General features: G+C 39.3%; 1 long non-coding RNA gene across 1 annotated transcript; it reads right to left on the bottom strand.

Moving 5' to 3' along the window:
• Window positions 1–2,131: 2,131 nt before the first annotated feature.
• On the bottom strand, window positions 2,132–5,676 carry LOC148024931 (uncharacterized). The gene is made up of 3 exons (XR_015693376.1): window positions 4,431–5,676; window positions 2,909–3,244; window positions 2,132–2,838 (listed from the first exon to the last, which is right to left on the bottom strand). It is a non-coding gene; the product is annotated as an uncharacterized LOC148024931 (long non-coding RNA).
• Between the last annotated feature and the right edge of the window lie 726 nt (window positions 5,677–6,402).

Genomic DNA, 6,402 nt, shown 5'->3' with positions numbered 1-6,402 from the left:
TGCAATGGTGACTATTACTAAACATCATGTTGGCTTCACCAAGGCATGAGACATTCATAAAAGCTATAGATAGCACAAGAAAAATTAAATCATTTGATTATATTACAAAGATTTTAGGCAAAACCATTGAAGAGATAGGGCATTATAATGTGGTTCAAGTGGTTATAGATAATCAAAGAATACAAAAATATAGTTTGTATAAGACCATTATCCAAACATTACCTACAATGGTTGCAATAGCCACTTGCTTAATTTGATATTGAAATATTGGTATAAAAAGGACATAACTCAATTCATTCGCATTATTGATGATTGCATGATAGTTGTTAATTTTTTTCTTAAGAGAAGTTGAGTGTTCACTAGGCCTTGACATTTATCAAGGCTCAGATGTCATGCATGCTAAAGCTCTTTTATAGAGACATGATATTTCACCCAATTTTATACTTTTGCATCCTTTCTTCAAAACAAGGATGCTATGATAGAGACATTCTTGTGCATGGATAGGTACAAATTAGAGGTTGAGCAAAGTGTATGAGTCAAGGATTTTTGGGCCCAAAAATGGGTCTGACACTAGCTCTATCGGCTCTAGTTGGGGCTCTTACATACACAAACAAACCCACACAACCTCGTGGTGACTATGAGCATTTGGATAATACGAACCGATCTATCTAAATATTGCATTTGTAGACATGAATGTCAAGCCTATCTTGACTCCAAGCATAGGGAGCTTCCTATACATGGGTGACTAATTTACCATGTTATACACACATAGAGAGCACACCCAATAAAACGATGTGGCCCCTTACGATTCTCCTATACTCCAAGGATTGGTCTCGGGATGCACTATCTTAACACATAAATAATAACAAAACATAGTCCTCTCTCTTTATTTTTTTAATCCAAGAGATTTATTATTTACTCACACAAACTTGTCAAGAATTGCATGGTGGACAGACTTGCTTAAGTTGCTATGTCAAACACATACCATACATGCAAGAGAAAGCTCACTCAAAAACATAAGATAAAAGAAAGTGGTTTACTAAGTTAAACATTGCATAGTTGACTATACTAATTGACTAGCACTATAACTATACTAACTCTAGATAAGTGCAAAAAACTAAATATAATAAGTTATAAGTCAGTGGCCATGTGAGAATCATAATGACCACCGATATGGTAAGTGTAGACGTACAGACCCATCTAACCAAGTGGGTCCATCATCAATGTCTGCACATATTAAGCTTGCCATCTCAACACTTTCTCTCATGCTCAATTGTATCTAGGGTTCCTAATTAGGCGTATGTTGCTCATGTTTCCACAATGAATGGCAACTAGACCATCTCCCTGCATATCCAAATCACCTAATAACTTTCGCAACCATACCACCTCACATGTTGCCATAGCAATACCTCTATACTCAACCTATATACTCGATAAAACAATTGTAGGTTGCTTTTTTCTACTCCATGTAATTACTCTGCTACTAAGGGAAAACATGAATCTATTAGTAGATCTTCTATCAGACATGCTACCATCCCAATCTGCATCCGTGTATCCAAACACCTATATATCTTTACTTGCCTCATAAAAAAATTCCATAATGCAAAGTAGACTTTACATATCTCAATATGCATCACTGTATCCAAGTGAGACAAAGGCCAATAACATAGCTTAAGTTTCATCGTGGTGATAGTCATGTAAATCAAACTTCCTACTATCCTTTTGAATATAGTAAGGTCTTCTATCGCATTTCCAACATCAACACTCAACTTCACATTTTGCTCCAATGGCACTGAAAGAGGCTTACATGGTGTCATACCATACTTGGATAACATATCCATGCCATTCTACCTTTGTGACATCCAGTCTACTCAAAGTCATCATCTTTTGCTTCAAATTCTTTTTCTTCTTCTTCTCGAATGCCTTCTTTATCTACCTCGTCATGTCATCTTTCAACCTTCCTAGCTTATGCTTCTAGATCTCTTTCATTGTCTATCTTGGTCCTATCCTATACCCTAGGTATCCACAATTCAATCCTATCCACCTCTACTAAAGCCTATGTCACATATAGTACTTTACATCCTTTAAATTCAATCTCTCTCTGCTCTCGAAAAGTTGTCCTACACAACCACCCTATAGAAAAATGTCCCGGTCTCTCGTCCCTTCTCTTTTCCCTTTTCTCATATCCAATTACATTTACAAAAAAAACCTAGACTTTCAAACAAATACAGCAAGGATAGCAGTTGGCAATAATGAAATACCACAGAGAGCTGGTAGACTTTCTTAGAGATCTCACTAGAGCCATGGCCAAGTCGGAGGTACTCAAATCATGTTTAGCAACTTTCACCAACTTTGAGGTAAAATTTTAGGAGTCCTTGGAGAGAAGCCTCAGGAAAAACTCTATAGTCGAGTAGCTGTTCTCCATGTCAACTAATCTCAGGATAGTCTTTTCGCTTTGAGCTCTGCTGCACACAACAGTGGGTGCAATGACATTGGAAGTGGGGTAGAAACTACAACTTGTCTCAAGGACCGAAACAGGTCTTGAGGTTTGGAAAGTCTCTTGCACGTTGATGGTGCAACTAGTGCTATCAGGATGGCTACTAAGGCACCTGGTGCTTGCGAGCGACACAAGGGTGGAGTTACCTGAGTAGGAGTTGTCTTCAGTGGAATGCAGAGAGCCATTCAAGCTGGTCTGCAAGCCAAGAGGCGCTCTAGCAAGTGCTGAGACATGGAGAAATTCTCCATCAATTCTTCAGCCGGCATGTCTTCGATTGCCTTGACCTTTGAAGTTTGCTCCTCTCTTATGTTGTGATCTCATACTTCTGCCTGAATTCATACCTGTCACAGCCATAATACAGATTATCACTATACTCATACCTAGACTCAGTGTAGCCAGATCTAGAGTTACCTGAGTAGGAACTGTCTTCAGTGAATGCAGAGAGCCATTCAAGCTGGTCTGCAAGTTCAACAGTCAGAGCACAAAAACCACTCGAGGAACTAATCTCAAGAGAGTCTTTTTGGCTATCATCACGAAATCTTTCATGTAAGAATGACAGCTATTTGGCACTCTCAAATGAGCTCAGAATGCCACTGACTGCTGCAGCCTATCCAGACCTGTTTTTAGTACTAGCTCCAGCCCAACTAGGAGCTCTGCTTGACAGACTTCTGAAATGGCTTCCATCCATTAAACTTGAGGATCACTCCCAGAGCAAGCTTACAAACACGCTGATGTGGAGCATGTACACTATACCAAAGAGCCAATGTACCAGAGAACTTGTGAGAGGTGAAGCCCAAAAGAACGCAATTTGCAACATTCCTGCCCAGCAAACTTAAGAGTACTCCAAGCTCAATCAGCAAGAGGAAAGCAACTTTAAATAATGTCATCAAGTAATTCAACCCTACCATAATATGTCTTGCCACAAACGGAGCAATCTTAGTCATTGGGCTCAAATTATGAATCTGTCCTACTGTCAATGGCTCTCCTCTGGTGAGTCAGTTTAAGCTATTAGGCAAACATAACAGCTGACACAGAGGAGAATAACACCATAACCTACTGTGATAGTAGTAGCATCAGAGAAACTCAGGGAATTAACTAGAGTATTTGTGGACTTTTCAGCTCCATCCATACTTGGGAAAGCACTGAGCAGGTAGGGATTCAATTATTGCACCAAAGCTCATATTTCTTGAGCTAAAAATTTCACTAGCAAACTGGACATAATTGGTAGCCTGGGATGTGTTAATTGATGAAGGAACATAGTTAGTACTAGGAAAAGCTGGAGCTGCAAGCTTTGCGCCAAGAGATCCAGCAGCCACAATCATCTTAGTGATAGCAAAGAGGACTATCTGACCCAATGTGAATGGAGCAAAAGCCACCAAAGCCACAAATATAGCATTGCTAGCCCAAAAAGTAATTGCATGGAAATACTAGAAAAAGTTGGAGCTGCAAGCTTTCCACTAAGAGATACAGTAGCCATCATCTTAGTGATAGCAGAGTGGACTATCCGACCCAATGTGAATGGAACAAAAGCCACCAAAGCCAGAAGTACAGCATTGCTAGCCAAAACAGTAATTGCATTCTCTATTAATTGGAAAACAGGACCCTGCATTATTCCAACAAGCTCATCTAAAGGCACATCTTCTACAACATCCACATCATTTGCTCCATCAGATATTTGTTCCACATGTGCTTCTAATGGGGCAAACTGCATTTCTAGGCATGCAGCCACACTTTTTGCATTTCTCCAAAGAATTTGACCAAAGGATTGGAGCCTCTATCACCAAATGCCATGGACCAATGATCAAAATCATTTGAAAAACAGGAGTTCACAAATAAAAGGGTCCAACATAGATACAATTCAAATACATAAGTATACCATCTATTGAAAAATTAATCATCTATTTCTTTCAGTGAGAGGAGAAGGAGATCACACCCGATAAGTGGTTTCTTGAAAGAGCCATCTTCAAAGTAGGAGGAGGAGGATGTAAATCCATGAGATGAAGGAGAATCCCTTACTGAAGTAGGAACCGTCCCTTGCAAGGAATGAGTTGTCAGTGGTCACAACTATGAACATTAAGGAGCGCATACATGCTTTTGGATGTGGATGTTCCTTTTGAACAAGAAGATGAATGCACGCTCAAGAGAGATTCACTTTTGCACCAATTCAGCTTTGTGAGCAACCTTCTTGACATCCAATGAATTCTTCAATATGAATCTTGCCAACCAACGGCTATCCCACAGGCTTCTCTATCGGTGAGTTCATTACATAATTGATGAAATAAACTATTTTCGATTATTATATTTTGCAACGTTTCTGATAGATACACCCATGGATTGGGCATTGAGAAAGACCTGAGTAATCTCCATAAGCATTAGAGAACATACAGAAAGCATAGTCAGCAGCCAAGAGCATGGAAAAGGGTAGAGAACATCTATGTATAAATTGTACAACATAGAACCATGTGGAGTGGAATGGGTTAACTCACCACAATGCGTTTTGATTTGGCAAGGGTAAAAATTAGAATGGGATGTTGTAGCAGACTCCCCTCTTCTTTCAATGAAGAACGGTATGATCAGAGAACAATGCTATCAACAGGGAGTAGCTATTAAAGCTGAAGTAATTGTTGCAATTATCATACTATTATTTGCACTGGAGCATAGCATTGATTTAGTAATAGGAATTGGATTAGAGAGAGAGAGAGAGACTAACCATTGAATTGGGATAAGCCCATTGATTATCGCGCAACTGTATCCATCAGCTATACTAAGAGTTGTGGTGACCTTCATGTGTTGTTGGCATAACTTGTATCTCATTTGCCTTGACTGTGTTGTTGGCGCTCGTGCGCTTCGACTGAGGTGCTGCTATCTTTCAACTACTACAGGGGCTTTCTCCATCATGTCTGCCAAGATTATGATCCGACCTGACACTAGACTTGGCATGAGTACAGTGGATCAGCAATCTTGAGCAATCAAAGGCATCAAAGGGGAGTCGCATGAAATCCGGTGGAGAGGCTAGACTATGAGGTAGTGGGAAAGGCGGGAGAGTGTTAGGAGATGCTGATAGGAAAGGCGGGGAGACCATGACAATCAGCGAGCACCATTAAACACCATCAGTTTGCTCCCCGCCCCCCCCCCTCTCTCATTTTGTCTTTAGTAACAACTTGGGCTTTCTATATAATTTTGCAAGCTTGGATTCATCCTTCGAGTGCTACATAGGTTAGGGCTTAGATATGCTAGATAGATTCATGTATTCTTGTGTTCATCATTGGATTCATCCTTTGAGTGCTACATAGGTTAGGGTTTAGATAAGCTAGGTAAATTCATGTATTCTTGTCTCTTTAGTAATAACTTGGGCTTGGGGTTTTTCTATATAATTTTGCAAGCTTGGATTCATCCTTTGAGTGCTACATAGGTTGTGGTTTTTCTATATAATTTTGCAAGCTCGGATTCATCCTTTGAGTGCTACATAGGTTAGGGTTTAGATAAGCTAGATAGATTCATGTATTCTTGTGTTTTATCATTTCTTAAGTATATCATAGAGTAGAGACTAGTAGGTAGATTTGGTAGATTCATGAATTATAATATAGTGTAGGAGTATAGATATTATAAACAGAAGTAAAGATTTTCTTATACTTGTAGTAGTAATACCTCTTAAACTAAAACAACATCACATGTCTACCAATGCCTATCATCGTAAAACAACATCACGTACCTACCAATGCCTCCTAGGTAAAAGCACAAAATAAGAGGCACTATTCTTTCAAGTTGCAATTAGATTTCCCCTCAACATGAGGAAGAAAAGAGTCTTCTTCCAAGAGTTAACTAACTATTAGGCCATCACCAACTACTTGATAACTATCATGCCTAAGCTAGATAAGAGCACATCACTCCATTTGGCATTTATC

Source organism: Lygodium microphyllum, chromosome 15 (genome assembly GCF_053477565.2).
Source record: "Lygodium microphyllum isolate KBCC chromosome 15, Lygodium_microphyllum_v1.1.10, whole genome shotgun sequence".
Classification (NCBI taxonomy): domain Eukaryota; kingdom Viridiplantae; phylum Streptophyta; class Polypodiopsida; order Schizaeales; family Lygodiaceae; genus Lygodium; species Lygodium microphyllum.
This window is presented reverse-complemented; position numbering and strand designations above follow the sequence as displayed.